Source organism: Puma concolor, chromosome D3, assembly GCF_028749965.1.
Source record: "Puma concolor isolate L17-30 chromosome D3, mPumCon1.1.hap2, whole genome shotgun sequence".
Lineage (NCBI taxonomy): Eukaryota > Metazoa > Chordata > Mammalia > Carnivora > Felidae > Puma > Puma concolor.
This window is the reverse complement of record NC_141678.1, coordinates 22,100,478-22,118,040: the sequence shown is the minus strand read 5'-3', so window position 1 is coordinate 22,118,040 and position 17,563 is coordinate 22,100,478. Positions and strand designations below refer to the sequence as shown.

The window sequence follows — 17,563 nt, the reverse complement described above, 5'->3', positions numbered from 1 at the left end:
TGGCTCCTTCCCACTGCACATTCCAGTTCTAGATCAAATATCATCTTCTCAGAGATACCTTCTCTGCTCACCCAGCTGAAGAAGGTCCCCAGTAACATCTGTCTCATCACACCATTTTCACTTTACCACACATTTCTTTTTAAATATTTGCTGTCTGTCTCTCCCCAGGGAACATAAGCTCACGAGATGAGAGATCTTTATAAGTTTAGCTCTGTAATTCTTAACCAGGGTTGATTTTTTACCCCCTGCCCCGGGTCATTTGGCAGTGTCTGGAGACATTCTAGGCTGTCACACTGGGCAGGAGCTACTGGCATCTAGTGAGTAGATACCAGGAATGCTGCTAAACATTTTGCAAGGTATAAGACAAGACAAAGAATTACCCAGCCCCAAATAATAATAGTGCCAGAGTGGAGAGATCCTGGTCCAGCTCATCTCTGATGCCCCAGTGCCTGGACCAGCACCTGGCAAATCTTCCGCAGTTCAAACATTGTTGTGGCATGAACGAATGAAATGTTTCAATTAAACGTTGGATTTAATTTTGAAGCCCCAAAAGTCCTTAGAGAGCAATTAAGCCACAAGTTTTCACACTCTGTTTCTGAAAGCCTCAGGCTATGGAGCAGAGTTTCAGGAATTCTGTACACCATGAAGAATTTCCAGCTAAATGCTGACGACGTAAATTTTGTGACTATGGTCTGTTTTATATATTGGGGTCCTGATTGTCTGACAAGTTCTCCTGCTTACAAAAATTGTTCCCAACCAGCCCCCTTATTTCACCAAGCTGGAAGCCAGGATACAAAGAAGCTGATAGGCCTGGGTCTCCCGAGTACCTGGCTGGCCTTGGTCACAGACTGGCCACAGCTCTGTGATTTGCCAAAGACACAATTTAGGAGCAAGTTGATGTGATATTAGCAGTTACAGGCATCAGAGACTTATGGGGTGGGTTTTTATCTTGGCTATGCCTCCAACCAATTGTGTGACCTTGGAAAAGCCACTTACCTCTTTGAGCTTCAGTTTCCCCCTGAGGATCTACAAACTAGAGATAATAATAGCACCTCCCTTATAAGGGTGTGATGCAGATCTAAGAAGTTAATATGTGAAAAATGTTCAGAACAGTGTCTAGCACAAAGTAACTGCGATATGTCAGGTGGGTGACCAGCTCATCCCAGTCTGCCTGGGATTTTCCTGGTTTTAGCACTAGAAGCCCTGTGTCCCAAGAAACCAATCAATCTAAGCAAAGAGGAATAATTGGTTATCCAGGCTGCAGTGCATGTTTCATTTTTTTAAAATTGTCTGATGTTCAGTATCTTCCTATATTAATGTTGTTTGACTCTTCATTACTTAGTATGTTTCATATAATGAGCATGAGAGAAGGATTACTGACAAATCATTTACACAGATGGGATAGCAGGGGACAACTTTAGCCTACTTTCTTCTTTTTTTTTCCCCCTAGAGTGTTTCCCCTTGCCACATATGGTAATGACATTAGTGACTTTTTGCATTGATTTATGAGAACATTTTTCCTGAGTACTATTTTTCTCAACACTTTAATATTATCCCCATTTTTTTCAGTTTTATTGGGATGTAATTGATGCACAGCACTGAATAAGTTTAAGCTGTACGGCATAATGATTTGACTTAACCCACTTCTTAAAATTTTTTTAAGTTTATTTATTTATTTTGAGAAAGAGAGAGAGAGAGCATGAATCGGGGAGAGGCAGAGAGAGAATCCCAAGCAGGCTCTGAGATGTTAGCATGGAGCCTGACATGGGGCTCGAACCTATGAACCTTGAGATCATGACCTGAGCCAAAATCAAGAGTCAAGACACCTAACTGACTGAGCCACCCAGGCACCCATTAACCTACTTTCTAATAATGAAGCAAATGAAACTGTTGACCTTTATTTATCAATTCATGCAAGGAGACCCACAGCACCTCTACTTAGAAAGCACTTTTTTTGGCGGGGGGGGGGGGGGGGTTCCTGGGTGGCTCAGTCGGTTGTCGGTTATGTGTCTGACTTCAGCTCAGGTCCTGATCTTGCAGTTTGTGAGTTTGAGCCCGGCATCGGACTCTGTGCTGTGCTGACAGCTCAGAGCCTGGGGCCTGCTTTGGATTCTGTGTCTCCCTCTCTCTCTCTGCCCCTCCTCTGCTCACACTCTTGTCTTTCTCTCTCAAAAATAAATAAAACATTTAAAAATTAAAAAAAAAAAGAAAACACTTTTTAAAAATGCTTATTTATTTATTTTGAGAGAGAGCACTCACCTGAGCTGGGGAGGGGCAGAGAGAGAGAATCCCAAGCAAGCTTCTTCTTGCTGTCAGCACAGAGCCCAAGGTGAGGCTCGAGCCCACAAACCACAAGATCATGACCAAGAGTCAAGCATTTGGGGTGCCTGGGTGGCTCAGTCAATTGAGTGTCCAACTTTGGCTCAGGTCATTACCTCACAGTTCATGGATTCAAGCCCACATTGGACTTTCCACTGATAGTGTGGAGACTGCTTCAGATTCTCTATCTCCTTATCTCTCTGCCCCTCCCCCTTCTCAAAAATAAATAAACATTAAAAAACAAAAGAGAGGGGCGCCTGGGTGGCTCAGTCGGTTGAGGGGCCGACTTCAGCTCAGGCCATGATCTCGCGGTCCGTGGGTTCGAGCCCCGCATCGGGCTCTGTGCTGACAGCTCAGAGCCTGGAGCCTGTTTCAGATTCTGTGTCTCCCTCTCTCTGACCCTCCCCCATTCATGCTCTGTCTCTCTCTGTCTCAAAAATAAATAAATAAATAAATAAAAAAACAAGAGAGAGAGTCAGATGCTTAACCCACTGAGCCACCCAGGCGACCCTAGACAGCACTTTTATAGCTGTTGGTTTCTTACTGGATGTCCTCAAACAAGAGAACTTTGTTTCTTTTTTCCACAAGTCTGTATTTCCAACAGTTTACTGCTTCATACTAAATTTTCCCTAGTAACACAGAATCTTGGAACTAGAAAGAAGTTTATACTTAGTACAACTGTGCTATTTCCCAGATGGGAAAACTGAGTCCAGAGAAGCCACTCCCTTTTCTGAGGTCACATACTAATGAAGCATGACGTTGGGGCTCAGACCCAGGGTTCGATTCCTGGGCCAGGGTGTTCTCAGAGGTTCCCAAACTGGGTTCCACATCCAGTGGAAACATTAAGTGTCACAGAGAAGTGGGTAGCTAAGGAGTGAGAGGGAACCTGTGTCACTCAGCAATCAAAACCCTCCTCCTTCTATCACAGAAGCTCCACTTTCATGTGCTAAAAAAATATTTTTTGAAGGCCACTCAATTGTATTATAAGATTGACATTTTCTTCCCTGGAAAATTTGCTCCCATGGAGAAAACTTAACTACTTCTTTGAACCACGTTTTTCTTTTTTACGTGGTTGGAAAAGCAGATGCGTGGCCCTTTAAAAGCCAGCAGTTAAAATGAAAGGCTCATTCACTCACGGGAATGAGCTGGGTGAGTCAGGGCGTTGGTAACAACTAGCCCAGATGTATAATCTTGTGCCTATCACTTAGGAAAATGCTGCCGTTAGGGATCACTTAATAGAACCTTAGAGTGAGGGTCCAGGGGGATCCCAAGGTAGACAGTCTGCAAGAAGCAGGATGGTGGGGGACAAATTGCAGTGAGATCACCTAGAACCCAGGCCCAGGGTGCTGGGCAGGGCAGGAGTTGCTGTTGGTGAGTTCTGCTTCTCCCTACCCTCTCCAATATGATTTTAAGCTGAAACAGACAAAATCCAAGACCAGGAAAACATCCTGGGTTGACCCCCCCCCCCCCCAAAAGTGGAAGAAAGACAACAAGAAATGGCAAAGCAAAGTTCACAACCTTTGTCCAGAGCGATTCTGGCTTAAAGGAAGGGCGAGGAGGCATCAGCTGATTCCCCATAGCAGAGGTGAAAGCTCAAACTTGACACTCAGCATGACTGGGTTTGAATCTCAGGCTCACCCACTCATTAGCTGTGCAACCTCAGGAAAGTTACCTCACCTCTCTGAGCATCCTTTCCTCATTGGCAAATGTAGATTGAAATGGTACCGGACATATAGGTCCGGTGAAGGATTAGGAAAGAGGAGGGCGGCGACTGGGTGGTTCAGTCCGTTAAGCTTCTGACTCTTGACTCTTGATTTTGGCTCAGCTCATGATCACTGTTTGTGGGATTGAGCCCCCTGTTGGGCTCTGTGCTGACAGCACGAGCCTGCTTGGGATTCTCTCTCTTGCTCTCTCTCTTTCTGCCCTTCCCTGGCTCACACTCACACGTGTGTGCTCTCTCTTTCTCTCAAAATAAACAAACTTTAAAAAAAAAGAAAAGAGGAGGTCTCTGCTCCTTACAGTGCTTCTGTGCCAAGGGAACAGTTGTAGCCACTTTCTATGAAGCACCTACTAAGTGCCCGTGTATGGATGCCAGAGCCTGAGCTGTGCAGCCTCTGTCTATTGGGGATACTACCTGGTACTGCAGTAGTTCAGAGTAGGGCTCTCACCATTGTAATTTGTATCCAAAATAGTTTTGAGTCAAAGAACATTCTGGGAGACCCAGAGTTCATCAGTCTTTGCCATGGGTTACTCTGTTTGGCCAGCCCTCCCCACACAGCAAGGGCTCAAGAAATATTTGTTGAATGAGTGACTCAATGATGGAAGAAATTAATGAAAGATGAAATGTTGGTGAGTGTCCCCTACTGGATGGAGGGAGATTTGAAAAAAAAAAAAAAAAAACCCTCAGGAATTCATGAACATAATGTTGAATGAAATAAGCCAGATACAAGAGAATGTTCAGTGTGATGACATTTGTATGAATTTCTAGAATGGGCAAGATAAATCTGTGATGATAGGAGTCAGAATTGTGGTTACCTGAAGATGGAAGAAAGAGAGCTAGGAAATGGCAAAGCTGGGGTTTAAACCAGAGGCCACTGCCAGCTAAGCCCACGTTCTTAACCCCTTAGACAAACTGCTGCTCAGAAGCCAGCCATACAGCCCAGTTTCCCATCAGATTTTGAGAGCTCCTTTACAGCCTCTGCCAAATGATTGGCCAGGTTCCACTTGCATATTTCCAGTGACAGAGAGCTCATTACCTATATGCTTGCAAAGGAGAACTTGGGAGGAAGAGTTCTAGTCCTTATAACAGCCTCTGCTTTCTCCTGCTTGACCTCAGTTATCTTGTGACTGCCACACCTAGGGACTTTTATCCAGAAGTGGCCTTTCTCCTTGTCCAGTCCCTCCGGCTCAATGGGAAGGGTAGGGGTCGTGGTGATAACTTTATAGTGGATTCTCTCCCACACGCCATTCTTGTTCCTTTGAAGAGAAGAGAAGGCAAAAGTGTCATGGAGGATGATTTGGGAACAATTCAACAAATGTAAAATGTACATATTCTATAACCCAACCATCTCTCTTCTTGCACATGCATCCAGAGATGGAGGGGCAAAGAAGCACAGAGCAGCAGGGTTTGTGAGAATAAAAATCTCGCAAACAATCTAAATGTCCATTGATGGAGGACTGGTTACAACACCAGAGTGTGTCCTTCCACTGAAGGATGCCAGAGCAGTTTAAAAGGTTGGGAATGAGGTATCCACCCAAGAGAAATGAGAACACATACCCACATAAAGACTTGCATGCAAACATTCATAGCAATATTATTCCTAATAGCCTCAAACTGGATACACTCCTAGAGTCCACCAACTGGCAAATGAACAAGCAAAATGTAGCATATCTGTACAATGGAATATTAGCAAAAAAAAAAAAAATTAAAGAAAAGAAAACATGAGGGGTGCCTGGGTGGGTCAGTTGGTTAAGTGCCAGACAATTAACAGCTTAGGTCACGATCTCATGGTTTGTGGGTTCGAGCTCCGCATCGGACTCTGTGCTGACAGCTCAGAGTCTAGAACCTGCTTCAGATTCTGTGCCTTTCTCTCTCTCTGCCCCTCCCCAACTCATGCTCTGTCTCTATCTCTCAAAAATAAACATTGAAAAAAAACTTTTTAAATTTCTTTTAATGTTTATTTTTGAGAGAGAGACAGAGTGCGAGCAGGGGAGGGACAGAGAGAGGAGACACAGAATCCGAAGTAGGCTCCAGCCTCCAAGCTGTTAGCACAGAGCCCATTGTGGGGCTCGAACCCACCAGCTGTGAGATCATGACCTGAGCCAAAGTCGGATGCTCAACTGACTGAGCCACCCAGGCGCCCCTCCTTGGATAATTTTTTAACTTAAAACAAGCAAGCAAGCAAGCAAGCAAGAAAAGAAGCAATGCAAAAGAGCCTAGAGGCTACAGTCCATCCTCCAGCCCATCTTTTACAATTACTGGGCCCGTGGATTTAGGAAATTGTCATTTGTAAGCAGTAAATTGGATGTGTCTAAACTTAGAAAGGACTTCAGGAATGATCTAGTCCAGCTCCTTTGCTCTATAGGTGGAGAAACTGAGGCCCAGGGAGGGACTGCAGCCTGGCCAACGCCAAAACTTGTTGGGCTTGGGCCAGGGCTGCAGTCCAAGCCCCGGATGAAGCTCCTAGCTCTGCCCCCGCACTATACTCTGCACAAATTGTTTCGTGTCTCCGGGAAGGGGGAGTTTATAAATTTGGCCACGTTTTGGAACAACAGAGCCATAAATGGACATGCCCGCAGGAGGCTGGGAGGTACCTGACCTTTGAGGCTGGGGGTGGGGAGGGGAAGGGAGAACAGGGCCAGCAGCCTCAGCCCTGGCCCAGATTCTTGCATCCAGGAGAAAAGAAAACTCGAGAAAGGAGCTAGTCCAGAGGGAGGCTGCAGATGAAGCAGGTAAACACGGAGGGCCACATGGACCTGGGTCAAAGGCCCCCCGCCTACCACCGTTTGGCTGGGTAATCTTGGACACATGCCTTCACCTCTCTGAGCCTCAGTGGTCACCAAACCTGGTAAATGATGAGAACGTGTGGAAAGGTTATAAAAATGCAGATGACCAGGCCCCAACTCCAGCTTACAGAGAATCAGATTCTCCCAAGATGGGTCCCAGGCAACTGTATTTTCCAGAAGCATCTTGTGGTAGTCTGCATCACTAGAGAACTGGAATTCAGGAGTCACTGACATCAGCCTTAAAACAGGCTTCTCAAAATCATTATTTTTATTAGACTCTTGCCCATAGAGGAAAACCCAGGCTGCCTAGCATGCCATTCAAGGCCTCCACGGCAACAGAACAACTTCACCCCCTCCCCACTTCAGCCCTTTACATTCATCCCTCCGTTGTTTCAGCAAACAAGGTTGAGTATCCCCTCTACAGCCCCACATAAAACCAGGTCTCTGCCTTCCCTGGCAGTCCAAAGTGGGAATAAATCAAATTCCACACTCCATGATTCTCTTCCTTTTTTAAACACATTCACATTCACACTTTCCAAACGAGACAGTTCCTTCAAGTTGGACAGTCCACCATCCCATTTGGCTTCTCTTTTGATGGAAAATCCATATCCCCTCTTCCATGAAGTTTTCCAGCTGTTCTCTGCCCCCTCCCCCCCCCCCCCCCCCCATGGAATCACTACCTATACAGGGCTCTACCCTCTAAATGAATGAGTAAATAAATGAGTGGAATTCTTGATTGATTTGCCTCCCGGCCCTGGCGCAGTTTGTAGCCAATAAAAATGTTTGTTGCAATACAATGAACACTGGATTCTCTGAGCCAACTCTGATCTGAATGCAACTACCACTGAAAAACATTCAGTCAGTCAACATTTACTGAATATGTATTATGCACCGGGCATGTGTAAACAAACCAGATCACTCCAGATGGGGTTAAGTGCAAAAATGAGTGCTCTGAGAGAGAACAATTGAGAGGTGCTGTTTCAAAGAGGGTGGTGAGGAAGCCCCTTGGAGCTGAGGCAGAGCTGGCCTGCAGAGCCCTAGAAGGGGTGACTTGATTTGGGTTTGAGAACGGCTCTTGGGCTTCTAGGTGGTGAGTGGAGGTGGGGTGGGGACAGTGCCAGAGCCGAGTGATGTGATTAACAATGGTGTGGAGAGGTGGGGCCCAGCCACACGAAGACAGATGCCACAGGGGGGCCTGCAGCTTGGGTGGGACAGCTGATCTTCCAAACTTTAGAGTCTTTGATGCTCTGAGCCTTATATGTTTTAAACTCACACACACACACAATTAAAGAAAACAAAATCCCTCAGAGCCTCAGAAGTTGGCTAAAGCCCATAGGATTGTCTGTTTTTTTAAAAAAAATATATTTTCCCACTGAATCTTCAGTTTTGTATTTCCAGCAGCTGGCATCCACCCAAGGGGACAAGTTAGCTGAGACAAACAGGCTTCCGTCCCTCTGTCATTGTCCTCTGGATCGCTCGTGGCTGCTAAAAGGGTCATTTCCTGAGGCCTCAGCAGGGCTAGGAGGGTGAGGTGTGGGGGCCAGGCCTTCCCACGGATGCAGCTGGGTCAGCTGCATTTCCCGAGAGGACATTGCTTTGGGGGAGGGGGTGGGGCAGGCAAAAAGCAGCCCCGGAGGTCAGGCAAGCAGCTCCGGCCCAACACTTCATTAGTAAGTCAGTCACTCGAGGTTTAACAAAACAATGTGGTGAGGTTCCCAGGCTAGCCCACAAGAAGAGCCTGTAGGTCTGATATTGGAGAGTCATTTGTGTAGGATGAGAGGAACTCAGCCCAAGAGAGGTTCTGGGCCACCTGATTTCAAGACTCACCAAATTCAGGCTAGGTGACCTGGGAATGATCCTTTAAGGTGAGGCTGGGCTGTGAACACAGAAAAGCCCTTCCCTCACTGGGAGGGGCAGGGGGCCCTGACTCTGGGACAGGGGACTCCAGGCATGGAGCCCACTCAACTCCATGACTATCTAAGCCACACATAAATTTTAAGTTACTAGGTTCAGCCCCTCCTAGTTACAATCTGGTTTCTTAAACTGATGCTCTGCCCCTGTGATGCGGAGGCTGCCAAGGCTGTGTCTGTCCCAAACCCATCAAATAACCTCCCACAAACCCATTAATCTTGTATCAGGATCATGCACCTTCCTCTCATGTCACTGTCCTTCATTGCTCTCCCAGTGCTCATTACACTGGCTTGGTTTGGGTTTCTCTTTCCTGCCCCGTGGCCTTTGCCCATGCTGTTCCCTCTGCCTGGATCAAGAGGCAAAGTGGTTCCTAGTTCCTTTTTCCTCCTAGAGCTAACGCCAAATAGCAGTAGTGATTTGTGCAGTAATTTGCATGATATCATCTTCCTCCAAAGCATCATTAAAGACGTTCCACCATTGGCCTCTAAATTGGCCACAGAAAGGGAAAGAAAGAAAAAGGACAGTATGTGGAGGGGCTTTTTGGCCCGAGTCTGGAAGAGGTGCACATCTCTTCTGCTCACATTTCATTGTCTGAGAACATGGCCCCTCCTAACTACAAGAGAGACTGGGAAGTATGGTCTAGCTGGGCCTCAAAGAGGAAGAGATGGATATTCATGCATACTAGCTGACTATCACAGAAATGTGGCTCCCTGACACGAGAAGAAAGGGGTGATGGAGGCCTGGACAGGAAAAAGCCCCTGCTGTTGCAGTACACACCCTTCACATCCTTCCCCAGAGGGAGAGACGTGTCTCCTGGGCCTGTGTCCACCTTTTCCTGTGAATGTAAAACTAATTAGTGGTCAACTCCTGGAGCAGACATAGCCCCTATCCCATGGACGATCACCTCTACCCACCAAAGGCTGCTCACTGAATGCCTGATGGTGTTGTTCTGGCCTCAGGAGCACACTGGGAGTGCCAAGAATTGGCACCCCCAGAAGTAGCCCTTGGCCATCGAAGGATAGAAAATTGGTGGATAGACAACCCAACTCCCTAACCCTTTGGTTGGGATGGCTGAGGTACGGCCTACACGGTCTCTGGGAGGTCCCTAGTAGGGCGGAGCTCCGGTTGTTCACCACAGTAACTGCCCTGATAATGCTTCCCCTACTGGCTCACTTCCACTCCCTGTCTCGCTTCCCCACTCCCTGACAGGGATTCCCTGGGTTCACTTCCCAGATAGATTCCTGACACTTAAATATTTGTTTTAGGGTCTGCTTCTGGGAGGACCCAAACCAAGGCAGCTCCCCGTGCTCAGGAACAATGACCCATACTCTCCTCCCCTCCCATGTCCAGCCTTGTGCTTCAGGGATGCACAGACATCCTTTTGAATTACTTTTAGAAACACACAAAAACACATGTCAATGGATTGGTCATCTTGGCCAGGGCCTTGAGGCCAGGGAGAGGGCCTCATGTACTTGAAAACAAGCCTCGGAGGATTTATCTGCCCATTCTGTTTCTTTCCCACACACAGGAAAATCCTGGGCAGGCAGAGCTTCCTGACTCGGGGTGGGGGGTGGTGGGGAGAAGCTGACAGCGCAGGGTGAAGACTCTCCGCCTTACAAAGAAAATGTCTGGGTGGTTTGAGGGAATGACTGTTACCTTCCTCACTGACTGGAGAAAGGGAAAGTTCAGAATTCTGAGTTCTAGTCCTCAGTCTGCCACTAGTTTACTGTGCCACTCCGGGCTGTTCCCTCCCCCTGGGCCTCAGATTCCCATCTATACAGGTAGAGTAATTGTGCACCAGGATATCTTAGCATTGCTACATTCTGCATTTCTTCTGAACTCAGATCCAGGCCTGGCACACTATTTCACTTGTGAAAACTTTTAAGGGATTCAGGAAGTTAAAGCATACAAGTATGTGGAGTATTTTGGAAAACCAGTATTAGCAACAATTAAGAAGAGTTATAGTGATTTGTCCTGTTGATGGAATTTTCCATGGAAAAATACTTTTAAACATATATTTTCTTAATAGATTGGCATTCACTAGCAACTTTTCTCTTTTCTTTTTTCCAGGCTCGCTCTGGTCTCTACTTTACAGGCCAAGTTACTTTGACCAATGAGATCATGTTGTTCACTCTCTTAAAACTCATTCATGGATACACAGTGTCAAGCAGGGCCTCCCACAGTGCTTTGCACAATAGCAAATGATTGATTGTTGAATTGAATTTGATTTCCAAGCTACTGTGGGCCAAGAAGACACCTTAGGAATGCTTGTTAGAATTGTGTCTAAAGTAAAAGCTAAAAGACTATGAGTAAACGTGAGGGAAAGCTTATCTGAGAGTAAGGTGCTTGGTATGGACATTGTGGTGTTGGTTTTGGTACTCAGTTGGCCTTTTAGCTTCATTTCAGCTTGCAGATAGATGAAGTCATTGCACAAGTTACTCCAGTTAAGTGAGCTGCTATTGTGCATGCGGACCGTATTGGTTAGGGATGCATTAAGCTGCAAGTTGTAGGATACAGTAGCTTAAACCATAACCACATTGATTGCTTGCTTGTCTGCAAATCTGGATGCAGGTGGGCATAGAGTTAGTCCACCTGCTTAATGATGTTATAAAGACACAGGTCCTTTTTTAAAAAAAAAAAAATTAATACTTATTTTTGAGAGAGAGAGAGAGAGAGAGAGAGAGATTGAGAGCTCATGCATGAGCAGGGGAGGGGCAGAGAGAGAGGGAGACACAGAATCCAAAGCAGGCATCAGGCTCCGAGCTCTGAGCTGTCAGCACAGAGGCTGACGTGGGACTCAAACTCACAAACCACAAGATCATGACCTGAGCCAAAGTTGGACGCTTAACCAACTGAGCCATCCAGGTGCCCCAACACAGGTCCTTTCTACTTTTTCACTCCTCTAACCTTATTTTCAGGGCCTCACGGTCCCAAGATGGCTGTCATTTCTATAAGTACCATCCTTGTTTAAGGAGCGTAATACCCCTGAGCTCTCCTCTCCCTTTTGATCCTTTTATGAGGAAAGCTTCCTAGAAGCACCCTAGCATACTTTCCCTATGTCTTACTAGTCAGAACTAGGTTACATGACCGTTCACATTAGTTACCCATTGCTGGGGAACAAATAACCCCAAACCTAGATTCTTAACACTGCCGTACATATTTTCCTATCTCTCAGTTTCTGTGGGTCAGTTGGGGATGGTGTAGTTTGGTGGTTCTGAATCAGGATCTCCTAGGGGTGATTTGTGCCTGTGTCTTCATTTATAAAGATGACTACATGATGACATGGAGAGTTCGATGCCACTGAAAGAAAAGTTTAACATTACTCACAGTTCTCCTAGAAACAAGAGGCACAGCATGTGTGTGGGGCCATAGGGGGAAGCACCAGTGTTGGTCAGGAGGCAGAAAGGAGCAAGAGAAAGCTAAGGCCATAACCTTCATTAGGGTTTCTGTGGGATAGGCAAGGAAAGGCAGGGTAATGTTTGGGTAATTTGGGTAATTCCAGTGGGCTCCGGGGCACAGGGGCTGTCCCTAGTTGTCTAGTACCTGGCTTTGGGATGATCTAAGTCAAGGGAAATATTTGCTTGGTATATGAGTTAGATAAAGAAGTGTCAGGGGGGTATGGACTCAGGATTGGTTGGTTTGTGCATAAAAGGTGGGCTCACCAACAGGTTGTTTACTGTCTCTAGGAATTAGCTAGCCCTGGGTGGGGCAGTCTTTTCCCAGCCAGCAAGGCCCCCCAAAGATGTTTAAACATCATAAAATATAGAAAAGTTAAAATATGATTAATACAGGGGTGCCTGGCTGGCTCAATTGGTAGAGCATGCGACTCTTGATCTCAGGGTTGTAAGTTCAACCCCCAAATTGAGTGTAGATATTACTTAAAAAATCTTAGGGCACCTGGTGGCTCAGTCAGTTAAGCATCTGACTTCAGTTCAGGTCATGATTTTGTCATTTGTGGGCTCAAGCCCCACATCAGGCTCTCTGCTGTCAGCACAGAGCCTGCTTTGGATTCCCTCTCTCTCTCTCTCTCTCTCTCTCTCTCTCTCTCTACCCTTCCCCTGCTCATGCTCATTCTCCCTCAAAAATAAATAAAGGTTTAAAAAATAAGTAAATCAAATTTTAAAAAATATATGATTAATACAAAGATATCTCTGGCTGATGCTGCAAGTCAAAATGTTGGCCCACATTCAAAGGTTTGACTGGGGCTGGAGCCACTTTCCAGGTCTCTCACTCACATGCCTGGCATGTTGGTGCTGGCTACTAGTGGCAGGACTTAGTTCCTCCCATGTGGGCCTCTCCACAGGGCTGTTGAGTGTCCTCACACCATGGTGGTTAATTTCCCCCAGAGCAAGTAATCTAAGAGAGCAAGGTAACAGCAACAATGGTTTCCATGACCTACCCTCAGAAGTCACTCTTTGAAATGAGTCACTAAGTCTAGCCTACATTCAAGGTTGTGGGGATGAATTTCCACCTTTTCAAAAGGAGGGTGTCAAAAAAATTTACAGACATATTTTAAGGCCACCAGACCATTCCTGACTGCAAGGGAGTCTGGAAAGGCAAAAGAGAACAGGATTGTTGTGACTAGCTTAGACTAATCATGATTGACTCATAGCCTGGGATACAATCCCACCCCAGACAAAAATCAGGGTTCAGTTAATGAGGAAAGAGAGGGAAGGCTGGTGGGGAAGCATTTTATCTGCCACAATGGTGATGATAAAGATGAAGGGGACTAAGGTTTCCAGGTATCCTGATATTGCATGAGATATATTCCTACTAAAACATTATTTGTTGCTTATATGAAAGTCAGTTTGTTTGTTTTTTTTAAAGAGAGAGAGAGAGTCTCAAGCATGCTCTGCACTCAGTGGCATGGAACCAGATGCAGGGCTCAATCCCACAACCCTGGGATTGTGACCTGAGCCAAAATCGAGAGTCAGACACTCAACCAACCAAACCACCCAGGTGCCCTTCTGAAAGTCAAATTTAACTGGTGTCTTCTATTTTCATTTGCTAAAAATCTAGCTCCCATGGTGGGAAATAAGTCTTCAATGGTCATGGAAGGAAGCCAGTGAGGAGGTGGCACTTCTTAGGAAGGAGGAGCTAAAGGAAGCCTGGGGGTGCCTGGAAGAGGAACAGATGTTTCAAACCCTAGGGTAGGTTCCTTTTGGTGGGGGAGAGCAGGAGGGTGAGGTTGAGGCTTTCTGTGGTCCCAGTCTTTCTCTCCTCTGCTCCCAGGCCACCACCGCATCCACCCAACACCAATACCAACACCCCCAACACCACCATTTCCTCCATTTTGATCTCAAAAGATATCCAGGAAGCTCTAGCTAGAGGTATCTCTCTTTTCAACACCCTGAAAAACCAACTCATAAAGCCGAAGTAGGGGCTGCGGGCAGCGTGGCAAAGTGCATGAGTGGTGTGAGAACTTGGAGCCTCACTGTGTGACCTCAAGCAAGGCCTTCCCCTCTCTGGGCTTCCCTTTCCTTGGCTGTATAATGATGGTTGGTCTAAATTGTCTCCAAGGGCCCTTTTACTTGGCCTACGTGTCTCCTTCCCAAAAAGGAACAAAAAGACATGGGTGGTTTCTCTCGTCCTGTCTCCAAGCCAAATTCAGACGAAAATGTCCAGGGTGACATAGATTTAATATAAACAGCGGTGCACTGATACTCACAAATACCCCAAAAGGAGTCCCAGATGAGCTATTTTTATCTTTAAAACACACACACACACATACTCACTCCAACCCCCGTCACCCCCACCCATAAATTCTTCCAGTTGGTTTTTACAAGAAGACAAGAGTTCCAGTTAAGAGTGCTAATTAAACAGCTTTGACTGTGGGCAGAAGGGAGGCTGGCGAAAATCTTCTCTCTGGGCATGATGTCATCATAATTGTGCATTTCTCATGACCCAAGAATGTGAGTGTGTTTGCACTGCACGTTGAAGCCAGTGATGCAAGTGTGGCCTGGTAAACAGGCCCCAGACAGGCAGGCCCTGCAAGAAGCCGCCGTGCAGAGGCCTGGCGGAGGCCCAGGTTGCTCTTAACTCCTTCCTGGCAGAACTGGCTGGTGGGCTGCTGAGGTTTGGCTAGGGAGCCTTCTCTACTCAGCCCTTGCTTCTCTCCCAGCCAGGGTCCCTGCTGGTGACAAGCTCTGAATGTGGAGTCACTGAGACCTGCATTCTACCCACCTGCACCATTTGCTTGCTCGAGGGCCTGGGGTATGTGACTCCTCTGCCCTGAGCCTCAGTTTTCTCATCTGAGAAAATGGGGAGATGAATCAGGGCTTCAGTCCCTTGTCTTCAACTCTACAGTCCACAAAGCCCAAATATCCAAGGGCTTTTCCATATATTTGAAGAAAACTCGTGTGGAGGCCAAACCTGGGGCCCCACTTAGACTCAATACTTAAACTTCTCACTACAGCAATATTCATATATTTGATTGGAGATGGGTGGGCCCAGTCCCCACCAGATTAAAAAAATTTTTTAATGTTTATTTATTTTCGAGAGAGAGAGAAACAGAGTGCGAGGAGGGGAGGGGCAGAGAGAGAGGGAGACACAGAATCCAAGGCAGGCTCCAGGCTCTGAGCTGTCAGCACAGAGCCCGATGCAGGGCTTGAACTCATGAACTGTGAGATCATGACCTGAGTCAAGTCAGACGCTTAACTGACTGAGCCACCCAGGCGCCCCCCAGCTCACCTTTTAAAACCCCCAAAATTCTGAGTTCTGAAACCTGACCAGCCCCAAGAGTGTTGATCAGGGGTTGTAGGCCTGGGGCACCTGCCTTTTGTTCACTGGGAGACGTACTAAGACACTGCCTTCTGCTGAAAAGTCCTCCCTGAGCACAGGGCTTAGCTCTGTGTCAGCTGTGTCCCAAGCTGCCAGCTCAGTGCCTGGAACACAGCAGTCACCCAACCAACAGCTATTGAATCAATAGCTGAAGTTACTCATACCCCATAAATGCCAGGGTGTTGATCAAGGGGAAACTGAGGTCCGAGCCTCTGAGATAGCCTTCCCTGGATCCTTTCCCACAGAGGGAGTTCTGACTTTCCCCAAAAAAGGTAGCTGCTCACATTTCTGTGTTGGCCTGCTCACAAACAGCTTGGTGACCCCCCTCCGACATTCCAGAGCAGCCTCCTCCCCGGCTGGCTGGTTTGCGGGCATCAACGAGTTTTCTTTGGCAGAAGGTTCAACTGATTGGAAAAAAAAAAAAAAAAGGGCAGGGCGGCGGGGGGGGACAAGTTGAAATCTGGAGGTGGGGAAGGGGTGGTCACAGGGTAGAGTGGGGGCTTCTGGGGAAGCTGAGATCTGCCAGCTGGCCTGAGACTGTGGACCAGATTCTGGGACCCTTCTGAGGACTGTGACTGTGTCAGTAAGCTCCTGCCTTAATCCTAGAACTGGAGAATTACCCAGACCTGTGCAGAGCTGCCAGGATGGAAAAGGCCTCCCCGGTGTGGTCTGACCTATTCCCAGCTGCTGTGGAGCCCCGAGTAACTCCCTTTTCCTCTCTGGGTCTTTGCATGATAAGGTTGGAGAATCCAGCAAAACAAAGCTGACATTATAGACACAGACTTGAGTCCAGGCCCAGGCTCTTCCTCTGATTGGACAGGAGTTAGAGCCAGTCACTTTCCTTCTCTGAGCCTCAGTCACCTCATCTGTAAAATGGCACTGAGTTATAGGGATTGTGTCCTGATGAATGTGTTTGGCACATAGTAGTGATAAAGGAGTGTTAGTAAATTACCCTTGGCCTGGATAGCCCTCCTGATCTGATGTTCTATGTTAGGCACTAAGCACAGTAATAACCTCATTGTCTGAGCACCCACTATGTTCCAGGCACTGTGCTAAGTGATTTACAAGCATTATTTTTTTCCATCCTCCCAACATCTCTCAAATGGGTACCAGCACTATCCCCATTTGTGAGAGGAGGAGATAAGGTTCTGAAAAGTGAAGTGACTCTCCCAAGGCTGCACAGTTAGTGAGAAGCAGAGCTGGATCTTCTGGACTCTAAACACTTCATACCAGGCTTCAAGAAAGATCTAGCAGCTAATTCTGTGCTTAGCTCCTTGAAGCAAGAGATTGCAAGCCCAGCTGGGCCACACCCTGATGTAACATATGACCAGTGCAGGGGCCTCAGTTCCCCTATAGGAACCATGGGGAAGATCCTCCTTACTCTGCAGCGCTGAGGTAAGGATGCTGGTGACCTTGAGAAGGATTTGCAAGCTATGAGATAGGACAGGCACTCTCAAAGGCTCAGAAATGGGGGACCAAGGGAAAGAATTAATCCTTTCTAGTCTCCCTAGCAAGTATCAGATCAGCCATGGAGAGGCTGGAGTAGGGAAAGTGAGTGAGGGATAGTTGCATTGGAAAGGCTCTGGGTTAAGGGAACTACTCAGAAGCTAAGAAGTGAAGAAGTGGTCCCAGCTCTCCCCTAGGACCTGACCTTCACCACAGTCTGTCCGTCCATTAAGAGTTGGGCAGAACTGCCTCTAGAGTCCAGTGGATCAGAGTTCAAGTCTCAGTGCCACCCATCTCCACTGGGCATCCTTTGGACTTCCCCTCTCTTCATGTCAGTCTTCCCAACTGTGAAATGGAGGTGATAACAAGAGCCTCATCAGGACTGTAGTGAAGACAAGCCTTGCCCAAGGATATTGGTTGAATAATTATCTCCTGGCACCTGGTCTGCAAGGCTTCTAGTCTGGAAGGAGAGACTATATATAAAGTGTCTGGCACAGGTAGGTGCCCACTGGATGGATGGAAGGAAAGAAGGAAGGAAGGAAGGAAGGAAGGAAGGAGAAAAGGTAGGAAGGAGAGGGAAAAAGAGGGAAGGGGAGGGGAG

General features: G+C 47.0%; 1 long non-coding RNA gene across 3 annotated transcripts in view; it reads right to left on the bottom strand.

Moving 5' to 3' along the window:
• Nucleotides 1-677: 677 nt before the first annotated feature.
• LOC147575403 (uncharacterized) overlaps nucleotides 678-17,563 on the bottom strand; it is a 35,582-nt gene continuing 18,696 nt past the window's right edge. The window contains exons 3-4 of one of the 3 annotated variants that reach the window (XR_015242357.1): nucleotides 17,168-17,307; nucleotides 678-5,295 (exon numbers count right to left, since the gene is read on the bottom strand). This is a non-coding gene — a long non-coding RNA (uncharacterized LOC147575403). Of the gene's footprint in view, nucleotides 5,296-15,800; nucleotides 15,921-17,167; nucleotides 17,308-17,563 lie in introns of all 3 variants that reach the window. The other 2 variants (XR_015242359.1, XR_015242358.1) reach the window with 2 other exon arrangements.